The following is a 24,267-nucleotide window of genomic DNA, read 5'->3' as shown; positions in this document are numbered from 1 at the left end:
AATCGTTAGCGCCATGTAGAGTTTTTGATGATCAAACATCTACCCAAAATAGAAACTTTGAGTCTTTATTGGGTTTTGTCTATAGAACCCATCCCTTGACGAGTCGTCACAATACAAAACACCCTGTATTTGTTGAAATTGCTCTAGCTTCTTCTATTCTTTCATCGACTAGGCTGTCTTCATATTAATTTGTCATCAATTTGCTACTTAAAGTGGTGATTTATTAATTACAGACAACTGAATGGGTGGCAACGCTGTTCACATAAGCACACTCGTACACACAACACTGGGGTGGCGTAATTCTTGCGGTATATGTCGCAGATTAGATGCAATGAATTTGTATGGATTCCACTTAAAGGGAGTCGTAAGCTTAGCGAGGTAGACTAAGGGACAATTGCAGATTTTATTTCCGGGTTTTGCTCTACTTAATTAGTTGATAGCTTTTGATGAACGATGGTGCGGAAAATGGCTAGACAGAAAAACAATTGCTGTCACTTGAACTTAGAAGTTGTTTATTGACTTATTTTTCGACTTTTTTTGTGAAGAAACGTGTACTAAACACTTTAACTTATGGAAATGAAGTATTAACTGCGCTCTAGTTATGGTTGGTACTCGACGACGTTAGTCTAATCAAGTCAAGAGAGTTGAAGTAGAAGCTTTGGCGAAGAAATAACCGCTTTATTGCTCTCTTTTTTTCTACCTATCTCTCTAATTCCTCATTACCATATTCTTTCGCATAAAATTTGAAACACTTCAACTTGGAACTACCATTATATTGTTATTATAGCTAGAGGCAAATTCGAGGACACTCTCTGCGACTTAGTACAAAGGGGTTCTCGAAATCTACCATCACCCGTTTACGAGACGTAAGTCCCTGCTCGTAAAATGACTAATATGGTCATCTTGGTCTCAAGCTGGATTCCGCTCTGCGGTGGAAGCATTATGTTGACCTATCCATGGTCAATGGTTAGCAGGTAAATCCAGGGGCTACAAACCAAGGATTGAAAGGTAGATGTATGTACACCATGATCGTTTGATCGATAATCACGTATAGGGCGGTGGCTTGGGCCTCAAAAGCATCGCAAACTTCGGTAGGGCTCCAACTATCGAAGCTGCAACGGCTTCCATGCGTATGCATGTCGGGTGCCATGCGCACATGCTCGACGGCAGCACTTGAAGCAATGCTAAAGTTCTTACCACTTTACCTACTAATTGGTCAAGTAGCCAAATACGCACTGTTTCAAATGATAGCATAAGCGTGTGGCAGAGGTAAGGTAATCTCATACCAACGGATGAATGAATTAAGTGGTGTAACACGATTGGCTCAAAAACATCTGCCTACGAAATCAAGTTGCTTCTGATGCAGGAGTGTAGAGAAAGGCTGAACAGTCTTTCGGAACGTAACCAAGTGCACCTCATCTGGATTCCTAGTCACAATTGTATAACTTGGATTGAACTGGCTAATGAGCTCGCCTGCTCCCCGCGTCCGCTAACAGGACCTGAACCTTTGAGTCCTCATACTATAAAGAAGCTGCTCCGCAAGGAAGAGAGAGTAATCATAGAGCGGTATTGGCAACAACTCCAAGGCATGCGTCATGCTAAGTTGATAATGGAGGGTTATAACTTCAGCAGATTTAAATAAGTATGTAATCAACCTCCCTAGGGACAAACTCAGGCTACTTGTCGCATTCTACACTGGCCACTGTAAACTCAGGAAGCATTTATATAACATACGCCTAGCTACTAGTGCACATTGCCGGTTCTGCAACAGGGAGCCTAAATTCCAGAATACCTACTAATTGACTGCACAGCAGTCTGCAGATGCAGAATAAAGGCCCTTGGATACATGTTGTCAAATAGGGATCCCATCGCCTCATTAGCACTTAGCGAAATATCGGGATTTATAAATATGCTTGGGTTAGCTGGCTCGTTGTGACATAAGAGAGGGCACAATAGAACTAAGGGCGCGGTGCAATCCTCATCTATTTTTCTTTATCTATGGACATTTTTTTAATTTAACGAGATATCTTCCAAAAATTTGGCATGTCTAGTTGTGGAATCGCCGAAGAAAATATTTACATTGGATCATTATAGCATATAACTGCCATACAAACTGAATGATCAAAATTATGGGATTGTAAGGAAATTTTTTTTATTTGACAAGATATCATCACAATATTTTGAACAGATATTTGTTTAAAGTAACTGTGCAATCTCCAAAGAAATTGTATAGATCCGTCCGCGATCAAAATGTTATGTGGAATCGGTTTTATTTGTCAAGCGTATTCGAGCTTCGATTTGGAATTTTGATTGCACCATTTTTCTTACTATTATAAAAATTCTAACAGTCTACATTTTATACTCGTATTGTACTATATAATAAGTGTGCACATATATAAACAATCAGTTATACGAATTCCACAAATAAAGCGCTGATATTTTTAAATTCCTTTGCATTTCTCATTCGCTTTGCTTTAAAGCGTTGACATTGATTTATTTTATATGCTAATTAAGCATTTATTTCTAAAGCATGCTTATGTATTGAATATTTCATATAAAAACGTTATATATATGTACATATATAAATTTATATATGTATGGTATATTTGAATTATATTGACATATTTTCAGTTAATAAAATTCTTTTTTCTCTTTGCCTTATGAAAGCGCCAACTAAAGTCAATTGAGCACAATCAAATATTTGCGCATTTCCTAGTAAATTTGTATGTATCGATATATACTTATTTATATTTTAAATACCTATGCATATATCTACATGTGTACATATTATTAGCAATAATATAATCGTTGCGGTTTCATAATTTTTGCGGTTAACTTCCAGGTATTAATAAACAGCTGGAGTGTCAATATGAATAGGTGTAAAAAAAATCTTATGAAAGAAGTTAAGCTGGATATTTATGAGCGTGTGATGGGAAGCTGAAGATGTGCATAAAAGCTACAGCATCAGCATAACCACAATGCCTGAATTCGATGAATGGCGACAGGCAAGCAGATGTGCGCTATGGGAGTAAAATGCACACACTTATAAATATAGTATATAAATTTACATACATATATGTATACATAGATACATATATATACATATATCATTGTATAATAGTATCTGATATGATATGTGTATACATACGTCTGTTTTTAAGTCATTCTTCTTATATCTGTGCTATTAAGACTCGCTTATAGGCTGGCAGCTACAATTTGGTATGTTTACGTACATACAACATTCGTTTCAAACTTTTACCGACCATCCTCTTATAAAACACTTCCTCATTTCTGCTTTCCTTTCAATTATTTGTATATTCCTTTTCGTTATTACGCTCTTTTGAAGTGATTTATCAAACAGTCACTGGCAGGCTATTATGAGTATAGCGCCTAAATAGAGTGTTAGAAAACATACAAACATACATACATACCCATTCACTAGAGTGTGCCAAAAACCTAAGTTCTTACATTACTGTAAGAAAATGAAGAGAAAACAAGAAAAACGTCAACTTCGGTGATACCGAAGCTAAAATACCCTGCTTATATAATTAAGTTTCCATACAATAACTTGATTTTGTAGGTACAGTTTGTATGGCAGCTACATATATGCTATAGCGGTGCGATCTGAACAAATTCTGCGGAGATTAAAGCGTCACGTTGGAAATAAAATCCTGGCTAATTTCATGAAGATATCTCGTCAAATAAAAATTTGTCCATACAAGGTCTTCACATTGATCGTTTTTTATACAAAATGTATAGATTATAGCAGCTACATATATGTATGCTATCCAATATCGGCACTTTGGACAAATAAGCAGCTTTGTGCAGAAAAATAACTAGTTAGGCAGTAGACACATAGGCTGACAGAAAGATCGATATAGCTAATCAACTTAGCCAGCCATGCTGATCATTTTTATTTACCATCTATTTTGTAGGGTATCCGACGATTCCTACCAGGTGATACAAACTGAGGCGTAGTTAGCATAAAAAAAATATCGTGGCATAAGATATGAAGTATAAGAATATAATTGTACATTAAAAAAAATTTAATGCTGAGTCTTAAACACTATATACATATGTATAACTCCAATGACGGGTGTTGGAATATGACGATTAATCCGAACATGATACCAAAACACAACGAGAATCGTAACTAGTTTTCTTGCTATTTTAAAAAGGCTTAATTAGACTCTAAAATAGACGACGCTTCAAATAGTATATTAGTTATGACGAACATTATGACGAGTATTTAGTACATAGGAGCAAATTATACGATAAACTGTCGATTCAAATAAAAAATAATCAACGTTAGACTTCTTCTTGTGGGAGATATGTCAAGTCTAAAGCCTATGCGGGCAATCTCGCTTCGACTCAGGTCTTGGAGCAAAGGATCACGCGTGCCATGCGCTAGTTACCAGTCGGAATGCTCGAACGAGTCATCGAAAATTGGTCTCAACGTATGGACCATCTGAGACGTAGCCGTGGGCAACATTTGGTAGAAATAATCTTCAACAAATAACTGCCAAAGAATGTTCTTTCAAATGATAATAAGCATTTCCCATGAAACTCAAAGTTTCTGTATTTTTTTCTTAAAAAAAGGGTACCTTGAAATCCTTCCACGATTTATATTAAATATTATGGAAGCGATCTTGCGAATATGCGTAAGTAAGGGTAGTTGTCTTGAATTCTGAAATCAGAAACTAACTATAGTTTTAAGACCGATCTTTCATATAGTATGGATAAGTAATGTTCTGAGAGAATACTGAAATTTGCAATCAAAACGCTAGTTGGATTTTGAAAATCTTCAATAAAGAGTCTTAATATTGAACATTTGTTTCCAAAATCTTTAGACCAACCAGAAATTAGTCCACTCGTTATGCGAATTTTCATAAAACTTCATATACATAAGTTGCCATCCTACCAATAACATGAAATATCAAAGCCTTAATTCGGAGTTTAGTTGATCTCCGAGCTAAAAAAGCCATCAGCGCCCCTATATCAAAGAAAATCTTTGGAAATGTGTAGAAAACTATTCAAAATATGTCTTTTTGGACTATAAAGTCGCGTTTACTGAGTGAAAAGCAAGTTTCCTTAGATGCTTCGTAAGTGTTGTGAAGATCTTCTCGAAAATGCTTAACTTTGATAACAAATTACTTAACCTAAATATGGAGAAAGTGCTGCCGAATTTACCTATTCAACTGCTTCACTCTATATGACATTCCAGTGGTTGTCATGTCTACGAAAGCAGAGCTAAGATAGTTTCATATGCGACCAAGAACCCTCAAAAGAACTCGAGAACTGAACTCGACCCCGCTATAAACTTGTTAAAAACAGGAAGGTTGGGCGGAAAGCTGACCGAATATCTACTCTTAGAAAATTGTTACTAGAAAATTTGTGAGAGTATAACTTATGCTAAAATTAGGGAAGGTTCTATACCTCGCCTTTTTTCAGCAACTATTAAAAAAAGTTGAACTTACAGCATGTTTTGCTGGGTTCGAGCATTTATTGTAGCGATATTTTTCTGGATCGACTCTTTAAAAATGTTCCACAATTGTTCTATAATACAAAAATGAATTTTATTAAAATTTCATAAAATCTACCGTTCTTTACAACTTATGTTTGCATAAACTCTACACTTCTGCTTCATTTCTATACATATTTAACGGGTCTATACGAATTTAGGCTTTGTTCTGGAAACGCTAGTTCATGACATATTTACCATGGACACATACAAACAAATTGTAAACATTGCAGAAAGCTGGCTCGAAACATAGAAAAAAGTTCCTTTTATTCGGTGCTCAAGTGTGAAAGTTTTCTAAAGAAAGGCAACAAATTGTTTTTCGAAGCGTTAAAGTCGTAAAAATTTATTGCCTTTAGCAGCAAACAGCAACAAAGTAAGACTACTTTATGATTTTCAGTTTTCAATGGAAGCGTTGAATGCTTTAGAACATCTGACTTTGTGAAAGCTGCACTAAATTAATAAAATGCTATAATAAAATATACAATAAAGTCAGCAGTTGCTGATACTTCGATAAATCAATAATGACAGTAGTTTAATTAACCCGAATTCATAATAAGTAGTTTAGTAAAAAAGCGTGATCGTTTTGACGAGACACCAGACTAGAAGACCTTGAAAGTCTGAAAGCTGAAATGTTCTGTTTCGAGAACTTCATGTATAGTTAGCAGTTCTTCCGGTTTGGTTCGAGCTTTCGTTACTCAAAACGCGACAGTTAGGCAATACATAAAATTTTCCATTTGACTTTAATAGTTTTTCGTTTCGATTTCATATTCAGCTGGACAACTTATAAGAAAAATTGGCTTGTATAAAACGTCGTTTATCTTTAAATATTGATTCTTCCGGTTTGGTTTGGTGTTTACTTTTCGGTACTTTTCTAAATGTTATAGACACATGCCATAAATTCCCTTGATTAGTTTTAATATTACGAGTATCTTCAAAAAAAGGGTTGCACAAGTAGCTATTTTGGGAGACTAGACGTTTAATTGCTTGATGTACAGCCTCATAAAAGAGATCAAGTTACCAGAACAGTCGGATGGGATGAGTTAACTATGTTGTACTCGTATATAATACCAAACCATGGAAACTAATCTCATATATTATTGTAAAAAGATAAAATAAATTATAATATTCGAGCTGAAGATTGTCTTATTAATCCCTGTATAGAGTGTACTTGTCAGTGAATAAGCGATGCGAATTGAAAGACAGGAAAGGATGGACACTAATATATTCCGTTATATTATTATTTGGTGACCATAACAAATTAGTATCTACATCTTGGAAACAGTATATATGTATATAATGGGTGATCCAAGTAGAGCTACTTTTTTCAATAGATTTTTTTTGACAGGTCGTGCGTGAATCGTGACAAGCTGTCATGTTATTTTTGTTCAGTATTGTTCGACAGTTCATCATAGAAAGACTTACGCTCGAACAACTTTTACAAATCCTTCAACTTTAATAAGAAATTGCCGTTCTCTGTTTCGCGCGCTTCGCTTAACTTCTGGTCAATATAATCGGTCTTCTGTGCGTACTTTTCGCCACATTATCATCCATCTTGAGACCCTGGATTCAGCGAAGACAATATACCAGCTGTAGCTTAGTGTGTACACGAATACCGTGAAGAGTCGATTTGGCGTCGTTCGCAGCAACTCGGATTAGCGTATGGAACGACATGGCGCGTTTTACGTCGAGATCCTAAATTGAAAGCGAAATACAACTTGCGCAAGAGCTGAAGCCGTTCGACCTTCCCAAGCGACATGGCTTCACTCTATCGGCTCTTGAAAAGTTTCAAGAAGATCCTATGTTTTCAAGCCAAATTTGGTTCAGCGATGAAACCCATTTCTGGTTCAATGGCTATGTAGACAAGCATAATTACCGCATTTGGGACGAAGATCAGCCTGAAGAGATTCAAGAGCTGCAATTTCATGTAGAAAAAACAATGGTTTGGTGTGGTTTGTGTGCCGGTGGAAACATTGGTGCACATATCTTCATTCAAAGGCGACCGTTACAGAGCCATGATAGTCGACAATTTGATGGCTGAAATTGAAACTCTTGAATTCGGCGACATTTGGTTTCAATAGGAGAACATTTCGGTGAGAAATTGATTATACGTTTAGGGCCGGTCCATTTACTACCAAGATCGTGTGTTATCTCACCGTTAGACTTTTTCCTGTGGGGATATGTACAATTCAGACTTGGGAGCAAAACAATACGCGTGTCATTCGCCAGTTATCAATCGAAATGCTCGAACGAGTCATCGAAAATTAATCTCAACGCAGTGACCATCCGAGACGTAGCCGCGAACAACATTTGAAAAAGAGATAATCTTCAAAAAATCAATGCCAAAAAATGTTCTTTCGAAAAATAATAAATATTCTCTATTAAATTTGAAGCTTTTATGTTGTTTCTTTAAAGAAGTAGGGAACCTCGAAATAGTTCACGGTTTTTATAAAACACTTAAAGTGAAGTGGTCTTCAATTATAAAAGAACTCTAGTTCCAGCAATAATATTTTGAAAATATCGCACTCGGAACAAGAGGCATGAAATGTTTTAGAAGAGATTTCTGGTTCCTTTTGTCAGTGCTGACTTTAATACGGTATCTTCGAATGGTTTCGGAGAACCGTGAGATCAATACATTTTTAAATTACGAAGAATAGAACGTGTGATTGTTGAGTTGACAAGAGATGCCGAATCTGTTGGGATATTTGGTTTGTAATTGAGTCTGTATAAGACCTAAGCAGCTACAAGCTCTCCTGCATTTATAAAAACCTCCACGCAGAAAGTTATGAGCACCAATTAATACATTATGGTTTTGAAATCTTCACACACACACATCTCTCCAAGGAATATATAGTAAAAGCATTCAGAAGATTTCCCCACACAAAACTTTTGAAGATCGCTGATATCTCAACAGTTGAGTTTTTGATCTTCAAGAACGAAATATTTAGCAATCTAGTTATGTTGAAAGAACTGTAGGCAGGCAAAAGAGGTAGAGGGACTGGCCAGTCTTCCAGATAAATTACCAGTTAAACCACCAGTTAGATATCATGAAGCGTGGTGTAGATATGAGAATTACATCAAAGCACCAGGCTTCTCGCGTGCCTTATAATAGTTCGTTGCAGTAAATCCTTTTTAGGCTTTAAAGTCTAGTTCTTTAATTAATCATACACTTTCATTTGCGCTAAACTCAAACGATGGCGTCATCGTGTTTCATTAACCTTGAACCTTTATTGACTTTCCACTGTAGCTCGTGACAAATTTTCGAAATTTCCATTTCGTATTTGAAACAACAATTGATTTTAGCTTAGAGATACCGATACATGTGTGTACTTAAGTCGTTATAGACGCTGCCAGCGCTACCAGAATTCGGCAATGAAAACAAGCATGCAATTTTATTTCGAAAACGTGACTTGTGTAAGTAAAAGTTTAAAATCATATATTTTTTTTAGTATGGAATACTAAAAATTAAGAAAAAAGATTGTGTGTGGCAAGTGTCTTACATACGCACACAGGCACGAAGCGTCCATGAAGAACAGGTTCCGACGCCAACCACAGTCGGCCGGTAAAATATAATAGCACGTGTGGGTAGCGGTTTGCAGACTTATTATTACTTTTTTTTAACAGGAAGACGAAGACAAAAACAACAACAAACATTTTGAAATGCAAGAACGCATGCGAGCGCAAGGAGTAGCGGCGCGCATGCGTCGTGAAGCCTACTTGATAGCAGTGCAGCAAACTGCAACCTTCACGACAACTTCACTGATAAGCCGTATTCTAGTTTTTTTTTTTGTTTTTGTTTAACACACGTGTGGGAACTCCAAACCGCACACATACAAACGCGCCTGGCTTGAAGCAAATAATAAATTTTGCGATTTACTTGCCTCACACTCATTTTCTTGACTTCAATATTGTCATTGCTGACGTTAATGATAATTTTGTTGTTGCTTTTATTGTTTTTGTTGTTGCTGTTGTTGTTACTGTTACTGTTATTATTATTGTTGTTGTTGTCACTGATATTATTATTACGACAAGGTGAGCCAGCGCTGTGAATGAAACTGCAGCGTTGCTTAGGCTCCCGCCTCTGCAGGGTGGCCAACGAATGTCGGAGACGCGGCGTCTTGAAACCCGAGAGCGCGGTGATATGAAATACATAAAGTAGGCGATTAAATGCGCTGCGCTCGGTCACAAGGCGTATAATGAGTGCAATGCGATATAGAAAAACAACGAGTGTTGGGGAAGAAGAGGGGCATACAAAGCGTCAGTTTACTCTATATCACATGGTTATGAAACGAATGTGAAAAAATGCAAGCAAAATGAAAATAAATAGCAGAATATTACAATTGCAGTTAATGTAGTAGAAAAATGGTGCAAAAATAACAATGACAATAACAAAAACTGTGCGAACAATATTCGGTCCAGGCATATTAAGTGGGCTAAAAGTATAAATACACACAGTAGAGTGCGAAATATATGCAATATTGTTTTGAAACATTTAGTTTTTAATTTGTAAGTATAAAACAACAACAACTGTGAAAGCAGAAATACCTGGGTACATGGTAAAATCAATAAATAAGAAAATACATACAGCAATGTGCAAAATATATGCAACATACACTTAAAACAGGCATTGTTTATTGCTATTTTCAAAATTCAAACAAAATTGTGTTCTCCAAATCGCGTTGAGGCATATTAATTTGAGAAAAATTGTAAATACACACAGTAGTGTGCAAAATATTTGCAGCATTATTAAGTTCATATTCAAAATCAAAGAACAAGTGTGAGATGGGAAATTGCGTTGAGACATATTAATTTGAGAAAAATCGTAAACACACACAGTGGTGTGCAAAATATATGCAACATTATTTCGATTCAAAATTAAATAACAACAATGAGAGAGAAAATACGTTGAGGCATATTAATTTGAGAAAAATAGTAAACACACACAGTGGTGTGCAAAATACATGCAACATTATTTAAGTTCATATCCAAAATCAAACAACACTGGAAGAGCAAAAGTGCGTTTGGACATAGGAAATTAAGTAAATATGGAGTACCGTGCAAAATATATGCAACGAAATATTTACACAGGTATTTCTTAGCAAAATTTTAAAATCTACAAGAAATGTGCGATCAAAATTACATTAAATCTAAAAGTTGAAAAAATATGTAAATGCCAACAGTGTGGTGTATGTTTTTGAAAAGTAACTTAAATTTTTTTAAACCAATAAATTATTCCAGTTTGAAGAGGTTGCATTTTTTTTACACAACACTGTACTGACATGCATATGCAGTCACAAAACGAAAACGAAATCGAATTCGCATGTAACTTCACTCTCATATGCTTATGCACAAAATTTCAATGTCAGGAGCACGATTTATGCGTCTGTGCGCATGCGCCTGGATTTCTGTGCAGGCGTCAAAAAAGGGCAACCGCTTAGGCGTTGGCAGTTCATTGACTTGCCGGTTTTTGCGCAGGCGTGCCGCATGCATACAAACACATTTTCATTTACTATATACTCATATTGTATCATGTATTCTCCGCTCACTGTTGTGCACTGCTGCTTGCAGAACGTGCCATGCACACGCAGACATGGCAAGGGCTGAAGTTGATTGAGTGATTTATGGTAATACGGATTGATCGCATAATTGAATATTGGCTTAATCAGTTTTTGGGTTGGTTTGTAGAAACAAATAAAAGTAAAACAAGTAAAAGTAAAGAAGGAAGAAAATATTTTGAATGTTATGGTTTTCAGCCGTTCCCTTCTTTTTCAACATGTTTGTAGACTAAAAGAAGTGTGGACATTGACAGATAGTCAGAGAGTTTCTCTATCTACCAGTAATACTCGAACTCAACATGAGCTCCTCAGAAGTGTGTCTTATTTGAAGTATACCATAAATACTTTGGCATTCTATTGTGGCTGGTAAGAACATCAATTAGTTTCCCAAGAAAAAACAAAATTAGATGAAGATGAGACCACGGGCTATTTTGACTTGTTCAACTACAAGTGAAACTTTTGATGTTATTCCAATTAGGAAAAAATACTATACTTTCTACCGTAGGTCCTTTTTGATACTCAACAACTACTATTTTCCGCTCAATAAACATTTCTGACGGTGAAGATCACTGAAAAAACCAAAATCACTGGATCACTGGGAATACTAATATGGACCGAGCCTTGAGATTTAGTGAAGTTCCTTTCCTTATTAACTAATCTGTGGTTTAAGTCTTTATGAAACAGTTTGGATTTTCGGCTATTAGGATCATGTGACTATTGTGGAAATGAACTTAACAAAAGTTTGTCATTCTCCAGAAAATATTAATTTTCACTAATATTTGTGATCACTACAAACCACAGGAACTATGACATATGTTGTATATAGCACCGATGGATACAACTGCAAGATGTCTGGCCGCGAAAACTGCCCTCTTAGGAAATCTAGGTACCAGACTGCGAGCCTGGGCACTCTGGAATCCTCGCAAACTTTCATGTTGCAAAGATGCAGTAGATGTACTGATCCGAAGCGGAGCTTCCATTAGTCTGGTTAGTATCAACTCCAATTGTAGGACAGCGAGAACCAGCCTTGAGCGAGACCAGCCTTGAGTTTGCTGACTGTGCGCTCAATGCTATGGAAAGAATATGCAGCCTCTCTATCACTATAAACGAGTTGTCCAGACTTCCTTTCTTTGGAATTTAGTTAGTGTATAATTAGACTGTTTGGGTGCCCGAACACAGCTATATTACAGAAAATTGTAACGCCGATGAGCTTTCTCAATAACTGCGGAATGGGAATGCGTAGGAGCTGCAGATCTTACCAGATGCCAGCTGCTTCAGCTGCTTGAAAGCAGATGTGATAAAATCATCTCACTTCTTCCTTCTCGAATATCCGGCTTTTGTCACGTCAAGGCAAAAGCACTTCGGATTTCTTAGACATTAAAGTAAGTTTTTGTCTCTCAAAAGTACCTCAGGACGTCTTGTCATACGAGAGTAGGACGCAGTACCATTCGTAGGTTTCATCTTTACACAAACATTTAATGGGAAGAATGTGACCACAAAAGGATAAATAACATTTTATTTTTACTGACTAAAGAGGCAATTGATTAAAATTCCATTTAATAGTTTCTCATTAAATTACGATTTGCAAGTTCAGTGCAATGTAAAACATGCTTTCATTCACATATACATACTTCTTCAAGGTCAATATTAACCCTAGTTTTACATACTTATATATGTATATGCCTTTTATATGTTGATACACTTGTGTGCAGAGAAATTTTCATTACCACTCTGCGCATTAAAAATCGGTCCTAGAAACGACAAACGCACCAATATTCCTGACATAAGATGACTCACATGCTGTTGAAATTAAAGCTTACAAATCTTGCCACACGTCAGGCGCGGGCACGAGAATTGCATAACCCTGAACAAAGATGACTCACCTAATGTCAGTTGGGGGTGTCAAAAGCAATAAAGTAAAATAAAGTATACACAACAATAATAAAAACCGTGAAATAAGGCGACACATATAATATAAACGCGTATAGATGGGCAGATGAAAGCAATTCAAGGACACTTTGACCCAAATATATGCGAAACCGAAGGCAAAGTGGATGTGTGTGGTTGCCAGCAGCACAAAACAAAAAATAATAATTAAAGTGAAAAATAGAGTATACAGCGGGTGTGAGTCATTGAAGAATTTAAACTGAAGTGCACAAAAGTTTGCCACAAATTTTATATTTTACAAAAACATTAACACAAGTGGGTAATTGGTTGCCACAAAAGATTGAATCGCATAAAATACGCCGAAAAAATCGCAATGAATTAGGCAGCTGTGTCATGAACATACAGCAACAAAATAAAAAAAGTAAAACTCATATGAAATTGTCGAAAGTTACCCTTAAAAACTTTTAAGTAGAGACACTTATATGATTGTGAGTCAACATGCCTGCAAAAAGGGTTAATTAAAGTCAAACAACAGCATATTAAAATAAATAAATATTGTAGCACGCGCACATTTGGCCGACTGCTGTTCGCTATGAACACACAAAATTTGAAGAATTCGGCAAAAAAAAGTGAAATCAAAGCGCCACAGGATAAAGTAAAGCACTTTGCCGAATGTGACCGAAATATAATAGCTTGAAGTGGCTGACAGTAGGGGTTGACGCCACTGGCAGCATGTGCTCAAAGCATGCGATGCCCTAGAGATGGTGATGATGATGATGAAGATAGTGCTACTGCTGGAGCAGTGAAGGAGATATGAAAGAGAAGCAGAGACAAATATAAGCAGCGGCAGAGCTACAGAGAGAGATATAACATCACAGCTACAGAGAGAGTTGATCTAACAGAATTACAGAGATTTAATTCAGTACCTGAAACTGTTAATACACAAACATATCTGTTAACTAGTGCTGCCAGATATATTGTTTAAGGTGTACTCAATACTAAAACAATTAGAGGCTTACTAAAGGGAACTTAGCCTTTTCCCAATGTGTTGGTAATGCTACAGCTAATAATACGCATAAGAATCTCAAGCTAAAATAAACTACTTGATGAGATTTGTGGGCATCGAGATTATGCCTTAGCCATGATTTCAGACCATTGGAGCCAAACGCGGCGTTATTAAGGGTATGGTATTACACTCCACTTTATTGAAGAACTCGAGCTATATAAACAAAGCGACCGAGAAGAGGAGATCCATGAGAAATTAAACACAACTTTTCCACTCTCCAGTAGAGAAGAATGGACAAATAGTATTGTGGTCGACAGCTTCAACGGCAAAATCTACAGATTCAGTAACTCCCATTACTGCGGGTATGGTATTTTACTCGACCTTGATGAACTCGGGCTAAATTGACAAAGCGACCGAGAAGAGGAGATCCATGAGGAATTAAACACAATTTTTTCATTTTCCAGTACAGAAAAATTAACCAATGTTACTGTAGTCGACAGCTCCAACAGTGAAATCTACATATTTACCGACGGATGAAAAGGTGAAATAGAAACAGGAGCGGGATTTTTATGTAGTAACCCATACGCAGAAGGTAGTTTCAAACTAGATGACTACAATTAAATACATTTTTCATGTAGAAGATTGTGGCATAAGAGAAGGAATCATGTGGGCTTCTGCTCTAACCAACAAGAAAGGAAAAATCAGACGTTTTAATCAACTCAGCGCAGCTGGGAACACAATTCCCGTAAGCTCCCCAGACTTTTCAGTTCTTTCAAGAGTTCTTTAAAGCAACACAGGCCATACAAAAATGTTATTTTGGAAAATTTGAACACAGTATATCGACACATTCGGTTCATACTGTAAAAACTGCATCACGATATTATATTGTTAAAGGCGCCTCGGAATTATAGTGAGTACAGTTTTATTATTACGACTGGCAAGCTGATGTAAAATCGGCTATAACCGTGTAAGCGGTGTCTACGCCAGTAAAGATGAAGTTTTATTAGGCTATAAGTTTAAAGGAGCTTAATAAGAATCTGTTATTGAAATTATTTTTCACCAAGAGCATTCTTCTTTATATCCTTTCTTTTATTATTTTAAATATATTTTATCCACGCTAAAACAATCAAAGGCTATATATTTCAATTAAGTGGCAATGCTTTTAAGGGATAAACGGTACATTTAACATATCGAGAGAGGGAGAGAGAGTCAGAGCAACATTTTTACGTACCACAATGATTTCTCCAATTAAAAGTTAACAGCAAAAGAAATAAATGCAATAAAAGAAGACACGAGCAGTTATCAGGCATTCACTAAAATCACAAAATTATCCCTTTATCGTTGAATTTTATAGTTTTATTTTAGAAATTATTAAATACACTTTAAAAACTCCACTTCACTACCTATCAACAGTATCTCTAATAAACTCACGTGGTGGTTGCGCGCGCAGAATACAAAGAGCGCAAACACTCCCGAAACCAATAAACATCAAAAAACTGTTGTACATTATCTCTGCCAACATCCACCGGTACTTTTGCGGCACACTTATCAAAAGTATCGATTTTTCGAACTATTCGCCGCTTTTGTGTACGAGTACAAGCTCAGCCAGCGTTTTGAGCCACCCCAGTGTACGAGAAAAATTTGCTATCAGCGAAAATGTGCAACAACCCTCTAAATCTCATTTGCCGAATTTGACTTTACACACCGGTAAAGGACGGAAGGAAATGTTTGTCAATGGCTATGAAAGCAGTGGCTTAAACAAAAGAAATTCTTTTATATTTGTGCTAGCAGATTGCAGTTAGATATTTTGTAGGCGCACCACGAATCATTCATACATAAAGGGAATACTTTGTATGGTACTTCCTATTGACCTCTCAGTGGTGGGTAAATTAATGTGCATTGAACTCGTATCTAACGCGAATTCTTTGTGTGGTGGCGCTGACAAATTAGCGACTTTTTTATACACCGGTTTGGGAGAAAAAGATGTGAGGTAGAAGAGGAGCGACATGTTTAAGAAGGTGCTTTAAAGAGACCTTACAACTGATAAAATTCAATTGATAAAATTTTTAATGAACCTAACTGTTAACTGTGTGCCTGTATAGTACAGGCCAAAGCTTTTAAGAATTTTTGGAATACGCGGGAGTAGCTGAAATGGATTCTTTGAGATTTTGCAATGCTACAATTGTTATCGGTATGCTGTCTTCAAAATTTTTATATAAAAAGATTAGATAAAAACGAAATGTACATGTTTCTGTTATTAAATATTTGAGATATGTATGAAGAGGTGGTAACGAACAAAGGGACTGACAGCAAATAAAGTTTTGAATGTTTAAACGGCCGATAAAGAACATAACAGCGCCTCAAATTCCTCAAACAAATATTGAACAACGTACTGGCTTCAAAACGTGGTAAACGACGTAAAAAAAAGAAACAACAGTACAACTTTCGTCCAGAAAGAAAACTCAAAAGCATTGTTTACGAATGATTACTTCATTAGAAGTGGGCAATAAGATCATCCTGTTCCGTAATGACAGCTAAATTAAATATCGTTTAACAAATCACTGAATAATGTTCCGACTTCTGACTACTAAGCTAAATTCTGCCGATTCTACCGCATCCAGTTCCGGGAGGTGGGCCTCAGGGCTAAACACTACTATTAAAAGAAGTCTTAATCTGTCATTTAAACAAGAATTTTTTAGTTACGCCCAAAGGCAGTCACCATGCAAATATTACGAGGCTTTCTAATTACAGTAAGTAATATTAAGAATTGGAAATCGGCGACTGTGAAACACAAAACTATAAACTCAGTAGAGAATATGTTTATGATAAATATAATTCTGATTAGATGAAAGAGATACCGTTCTCACGAGAAAAAACTACTCGTATAATTAATAGAAAATTTTATCTAATACGAGTATAAACGGATCTGGTTTTATCAACGGTCAAGTATTTAGGAGTATGTTTTAGGATGACAACAATGAATGAATGAGCTCTGTAGCATTTGGTATATGGGAAGAACTACATACATATATTTCGGTTATGGGAATGCTGAGATCGAAATCTAATGCAGAATAACTCTTGCCCACAGGTGCTACTTCGGACTGAGTAGGCAATAGAGAAGTAAAGTCCTTTCTCGGCGAACAAAGACCAAACTCTATATGTCACTCATTATTCCCGTCGTACTATATGCTCCAGAGGCATGGACGTTCACAACACTGTTGAGTCGGCGTTACGAGTTTTCGAGAAAAAGATTCTGCGAAGGATTTACGGGTCTTTGCGCTTAGGCAACGGCGAATAATGCAGTCGATGGTAAGGTGAGCTGTACGAGATATACTACGACATAGACAACGGCAACGCTGGCTAAGACATGTCGTCCGAATTCATGAAAACACTCCAGCTCTAAGAGTATTTGACGAAGTACCCGCCGGGGAAAGCAGAGAAATAAGAAGACCTCCACTCCACTAAAAAGACCAGGTGAGAAGGGCCCGGATACACTTGGAATCGCCATTTGGCGCCAAATAGTGAATAGGAAGAGCGGCTGGCGTATTGTTGTTAACTCTGCTATAACCGCGTTAGCGGTGTCTAAATCAATAAATAAGAAGAAGATTGCTAAAATCTTCATTTCACAACATTTGATGAATGTCTGAGTACTACTGGCTAATAGTGTCCCAGTATTCTAACTTAAAGGATAGTGGACGGCCTAATAAGTATTTTAGCACGGAGCTTTATGGCACTCAGTCGCGTATTCCTTCTATGGAAAAGTGTTTCATAAATATTTGAGAATATTTTGAAGCATTTTGAAAACTTAGCGGATATTATAGAGCTCAACATCAAGAGCTCAAGACGGGCATACGGTGTGGGCCTCAAAACTCTATAGTTAAAATTTATTTTTTACCATATTTCGCTATCGGAAAAATATGTAAAAAAAATTGGTCCAGTTATCAACTTTGTGCGTTATATTACGTTTATACCCTGAATAGAGTATATTAAATTTGACTCGAAGTTTGTCACACCCAGAAGCATGTGTCGGTGACCCTAAACAAACGTAGATATAAATGAACAGAGTGACGAACTGAGTCGATTTAGCCATGTTTCATCTGCCCACATAAACGCGAACTAGTTTTTTAGACATCGCGATGCATCGGTCTGAAATTTCGCACAGTACACATCGTTTTCTCTACAAGAAGTTCCTCATTTGTCGAATATATATAGCTGTGATACATGATGAATGATAAGAATCAAGCGCTTTTTTATTTAAAGTACATATTTCTTCAAGAAAATTGGCATGGATTTTTTAAGATTTTGGCAACGGTACAAATCTTAAAACAAACTGCTCAGAATGGATCGCTTTAGCTGAATATAAACTGACTGATCAAAATCAAGTACTTGTATGGGATTTGGGATATTTTGAATTTGTTAAGGGTATTATTGCTTCGATGCAAACGAAGTTAATGTTTTTTCTTTATTTTATTAATTCCATGTACAATTATGAAAGCCAAAGCATTGCACGAACACATTTTAAAAATATTAGAAATATAAACACGCCATAATTTACGATTTCGCGCTTACTTATAAACTTAACGCTGCTAATTGTGGAATAAGTATAAACTAAGGAATTTGTAAAAATACAATAATTAAATAAAATAAACGTACCTGTTTGCAAAAGTCTGTTTGAAATTAATTTCCAGAGCAGCTGTATAGCATTTGTTAACGCTAAAATATGTTTTGGTTTACTAATTGCACTATTTGATTTAATTATTTATTAAGTATATTTGTTATTTTAATTTTTGTATATTAATACAAACTTCTTTAAATAATAGCACTGCTGAAAAAACACTATTATTTATTGAAATTTATTCCAACTTTTTATATTTTTAATTTTATTAGATTTAATTTTCGCTGGGATAAAATGTGTTCGAATAGCATCCTCCGATTTTGGGATTAAAATGGATATGTACGGATAGAGAAAGTTTTCTAGATTAGAGGAAAATATACATAGTTTCCGTTGGCTTACGTTTTTTGAGATACTTCCACTTAAAGTTCAAAATTCAACTATTTAAAATGCGTTAATCCCGAAATCAAGGGATGCTATTCCAAAATTTCCCCTTAATTTTTTTTTTTAATTATTTAAAAAAAATAATTATTAAAAAAATATATGTATGTATATATCACTTCATTAAACTATTGAGCGATTCTGTGCACTAAGCTGCTTAAATACATATCGACACATATGGTTTTCCGGTATATTTTTATAGCACCCTTGTTTACTCGTTTACCTCAATCATTAAAATTTTTGCATTTATCTGCTTTAAATTCTTTTCAAATTTTACTGCGCTCACTTGTAAACACAAATTTTATTTCCACATTTCGAAGATTCAAAGCACAAGTTGGACGCTGGAGAAGTAAAAGTTTACATTTGCCAACGAAATTTATATACACACAGCGGTATATATGTAACAAGAGCATATTAGCACACAAAATCGAGTCGGCAGCGGCGCGTACACACCCTTTTCTGCGCACAACAACACTAGAGTGTGCGCTGCAAAATACAAAAGTCTATAAAAAATAAAAAAATAACAATATTGATAAAAAATCTAATACAAGATACACATATGTATGTACATAAATATGCAAAGAAAATTGTGTGGCGCTAATAGAATTTTTGTGGCAAACCAAAATATTGTGTGGCATTAAAAAAATCCTCTCCACTAAAAGAAACCTCATTTTTATTGCTTTTTGCCGCGAAAAAAGTTTCACTTCCGCCGCACAAATTGTCGTAAATCACGCAAAAATAGCAACATTATTATACACTGTAAACAAATTTTTCCCGTTAAACCAATATTTAAGACGCACCAAAAATACATATGTTTTCCGAATATGTTGCATGACACAACACATTGAGTTTTCGAAAACTCCTAGGCAGCTTTAGGCTTGTTATATTATATTTCTTCCTTATTGTCACAACACCGCACAATAGGCGTGTAGCTACTCGTTTCGGCCGCAGCTGCCACCTTGGCTGCTGCACGTCAATCAGCAAAATCCGGCGCCCCCACCCAAAAAAGGCAAAGCTCCAACCGCAACGGGGCCAGGCAGGCTAACTGACATGTGTTGGCAGGGCAGCAACAAGCAGCGCAGCGTTGCAGACAGACAATCAGTCAGCGCGGTCGGCGACGTTGCATTGTGCGCCGTAAAAGTCGCGTCACAGCTGAGAACAAGATCCACTTTGTTGTTATTATTAGTGTAGTTGCAGTTTTTCGCTATTGCAAAAATTCATTTCCTTATTTCGTACAAATAAGGTAATTTGCGGGCTGCAAGCGACTCGAAATTATGCGCTAAAGTGAGTTTTAACGAGCACTAAGCGGCAAAAGCAAAAACTCCAAAACAAACACACACAAAATAAAATACAGAAAGTTAAAGAAAAAAGTCAAAAAATAAAGGCAATTTGATTAGAACTGCCAGCGCCTGGAAATTTCGACCACTCGCTCACTTCTAACCCATAAAGGAGTCAGCAAAATCAAAACACTACACAACACACATTTACATATACATATACAAATTGCAAAGCAACAACAATACCGCTTAAATGATTCGCTGCCGTTGCAAATTCAAGCACAATAATAAACGCACTCACAATTCTACACTTTTTCTACTACTGTGCCTGCACACACTCCGCGGCAAACCGATTATTACCAAACCGTACGAAAGCCAACCGAAAACTGTGCGCCGTTTGTGTTCGCAGGCAGCGCTCAAGCGCAGGGGCTCGTATGTTTGCCGTACGACTGCACTATGTAGAGAGCACACAGCTGTCGCAGCAGCTTGCAGAGAGAACACAGCTAGTAACTGAATTGCAGTAACGGTAACAGACCTTTTGACTGCATTGGTGTGTATTTGTTTGGGTTTACTGCGCGATACAGTGGGGGAGTTTGCAAATATTGGAGTGCGGAGTTGCAAAGCCAAAGAAATACTTAAATATATGTTTACCATCTACATATACGAGGTTTTCGGCATTTCTATTTAAATAATCAAGTTTAGACATACATACATATGTACTACATGAATCAAAAAGTCCGCGGTCTAATAATTAAAAGAGAAGTGCTGAACTCTAAGGACAGTGGAAAATAGCCCTCTGTAACGATTTTATTTAAACAATCATGCAAGAAGAGATCGTGAGTGAAATTTAATCTAGGAAATATTTGCTTCAAAAGCGAAAATCTCGGAATGTAACTCAATGATCAGTAAAGAGAGCGCAAATACAACATGATTTTTAGGGTCAGCCTTAAAGAGTTTATATAAGTAATATTTTAAATAGTTACCTTCACGAACTTTGCTTTGCAAAAACTAAGCAAACTCTTTACTATTTTTAAACACTGTTACTAGGTCGCTGTCACTGCACATTTTACGAAAGCACCTACAACGAGAGAGCTAGTCAGCTAAACAAATGTCGAATAAGACAAATGAGAACAAACTTTTCAGACCAACAGCAACATTAGGAGCCTGTCAACTAAAACAATAAACACAAACAGCAGGCAGCAGGAGGCCTGACTATTTGACAACAACACCACGAGTCAAACAGTTGAACGACATACGCGACCCGGCTAAAGCAACAACTATAACACAACTTTGTTGGAACTGTTAGTGAGTGCAATGCATGCTCGCAAAGGCACGGGCATACGAAAAAGTCAACCACCAAAAATAATGCAGCACAAGCCAACTAAACAATGCAATTGCCAACCAGCTGCAATTGCGATAAGCACAACAACAATAGCAAACACTATAAACACAAGATGTTGAAACAAATTAGATAAATGCCAATTGGCAAAGCGATAGGCGAGCAATAAATGTGCGCACACAGTTGTTTTCGTGAGACCGGCAAACAAAATGAACAACAGAGCGGGAGCGTGCAAAGATAATACGCTTTGAGAGCAAATTGGTGCAGTGAGAGACTGCGCTGTGTACATTGTCAATAGAGAATTTATTGGTTAGTTGCTATAGAGCTGTGCTGGTTGGGGCTCTGTTAAGTGGCTAACAGCATAGACATATGTTATTGGAGGAGCTGTTAAACTAAAAACAATTACAGTGGAGCATAACAGCAGGCCGGTATGGAATAGTTATTTTTGCTGATATAAATGGTTTTTTGTTATAAACAGAAATATGCATGAAAAAATAAAAGTAAAAATTAATAATAAATATGATATTAAAATAAACTAGTAAAGTAATAAATGTAATATTATGTTCACTCGAAATAAAATTAAAAGAATAGAATTATACAAAAATTAAATTAAACAGAAGCAAAACTAAATCTTACTATGGTAAAATACATTAAATTGTATCAATAAATAATAAATAAATGTAATAAATGATACAAGTATAATGTATAAAAGTATATAACCAGGTTAAATAAAAATATATTAATTCAAAATGAAATAAAAAATATGAAGTAACATTATATTGGGTTACAAAAAATTAAATTAAAAATGATGAATTTTAATACATATACATATGTATATTCATTTTAATTTTTCTCCAAATTAAAAGTAGTTTGTATAAACTAAATTAAGTAAAATTCTGTATTTATAAAGTATAAAAATCAAATATAAATAAATAATAAAATAATACAAATAAAAAATATTAAAAAAATTAAACAAATGCATAGATTAAAAAATAACATAACCACACATTAAAATAACTGTATTTTATGGAGTTAAATTAAATTAATGAAATATTATATCAAAATAAAATTAAAAAATATATAAGATAAAATTGTGATAAAATTAAATTGCAATACAGCTGATTAAATAAAATAACACAAAATTTAGAATTTATTAAAAAAAAATTAGCAATTTCTTTTAAATTAAAATTAATTAATATAACCTTAATTAAGTAAAATTCAATTTGTATAAAATCAAATAACAAATCAAAAAAAATAAATAAAAAAAAAAATTAAATAAAATTAATTAATTATTAAATTATAATTATGAATAAATTTATGTATAATATAAAAAAAAAAATAAAATAAATTAAAATAATTAAATTATAAATAATTAAATTAAATCATATAAAAATAATTTAAGCATGTTTTTTGGTACATTGCTAATTATTTTATAAATCAATTAATCAAATCTTAATAAGTAAAAAAAGTTTATATAAATTAATATAATTCAACAAAATTAAATTAAAAAAAGTATAAAATAAACAATTGTATTTTATTTAAATTAAATTATATAAATAAAAAATTATATAAAATTAATTAAAAATTTAATTAATTATTGAATATAATTATGTATAAATTTAGGTATAATATAAAAAGGGAAATAAAATAAATAAAAAAAATTAAATTGTATAAATTAATATAATTTAGCAAAATTTACCTTAAATAATTAAATTAAATCATATAAAAATAATTTTTTTTATTAATATTAAATCAATTAATCAAAAAAAAAAGTTTATATAAATTAATATAATTCAACAAAATTCAATTTACCTTAATTAATTAAATTAATAATTAAATAAAATTAGTAATTAAAAAAATTAATTAAGCTAAAATTATATACAAAACTTAAAAATAGTGTAAAAAAAATTATTATAAATTAAAATAAAATGTATTTAGTTTCATTAAATTTAATCAAATGAAAGCCGCATTAAATAATTTAGTGAAATAAAAATTAATAAATTTAATAAACATACATATACTTATATATATTTTTACATATACATATATACATATATATTTTTTATATGTTTTAATATTTTTTATAACATTCATTAATAAATAATATTTTTTAAACTTTTTTTTAAATTTTTTTAAACTTTTTTTTATTTTTTTTTTAATATTTTATTTTAGCAAAATAAAATAAATTATTTTAGCAAAAATAAATAAATGTAATAAAGAATATACAGAGTAATTTAAAACAAGATACATATTTTTGGAAATTTTTTTAATAGTTTTTATATCATTTTAGATCATTTATATATTTTTTTGTTTTTTAAATATTTTTTTTGTTATTTTTTTATTTCTTTATGTAAGATTTTTATATGTTTCTTTTCATTCACAACATAAAAAATTTATTATTTTAAGTTCAAAAATTTATTTATGTAATTAAAAAAAGATTTAATAAAGAAAATATAAAATTAAGAAAAGTTTAACATATATTATTTGAAATTTTAATTATATTTTTATATAACTTTTAATATTTTTTTTATTTTTAAAGAAAATACTAAATCAATTAATAAAAAAAGATTTAATAAAGAAAATATAAAATTAAGAAAAGTTTAACATATATTATTTGAAATTTTAATTATAT

General features: G+C 34.2%; 1 protein-coding gene across 2 annotated transcripts in view; it reads right to left on the bottom strand.

Annotated features, from left to right (window-relative positions):
* Positions 1–20,692, bottom strand: part of LOC105223551 (guanylate kinase) — a 164,702-nt gene extending 144,010 nt beyond the window's left edge. Inside the window, exons 1-2 of one of the 2 annotated variants that reach the window (XM_049456545.1) lie at positions 20,543–20,692; positions 18,620–18,788 (exon numbers count right to left, since the gene is read on the bottom strand). The gene's annotated coding sequence lies outside the window, so the exon portion shown is untranslated. Of the gene's footprint in view, positions 1–18,619; positions 18,792–19,242; positions 19,300–20,542 lie in introns of those variants that run through there. The other variant, XM_049456551.1, reaches the window with a different exon arrangement.
* Positions 20,693–24,267: the final 3,575 nt, after the last annotated feature.

The sequence above is a fragment of the Bactrocera dorsalis genome, chromosome 4 (genome assembly GCF_023373825.1).
Source record: "Bactrocera dorsalis isolate Fly_Bdor chromosome 4, ASM2337382v1, whole genome shotgun sequence".
NCBI lineage: Eukaryota > Metazoa > Arthropoda > Insecta > Diptera > Tephritidae > Bactrocera > Bactrocera dorsalis.
The sequence above is the reverse complement of the archived record's forward strand: the minus strand, read 5'-3'. Positions and strand labels throughout refer to the sequence as shown.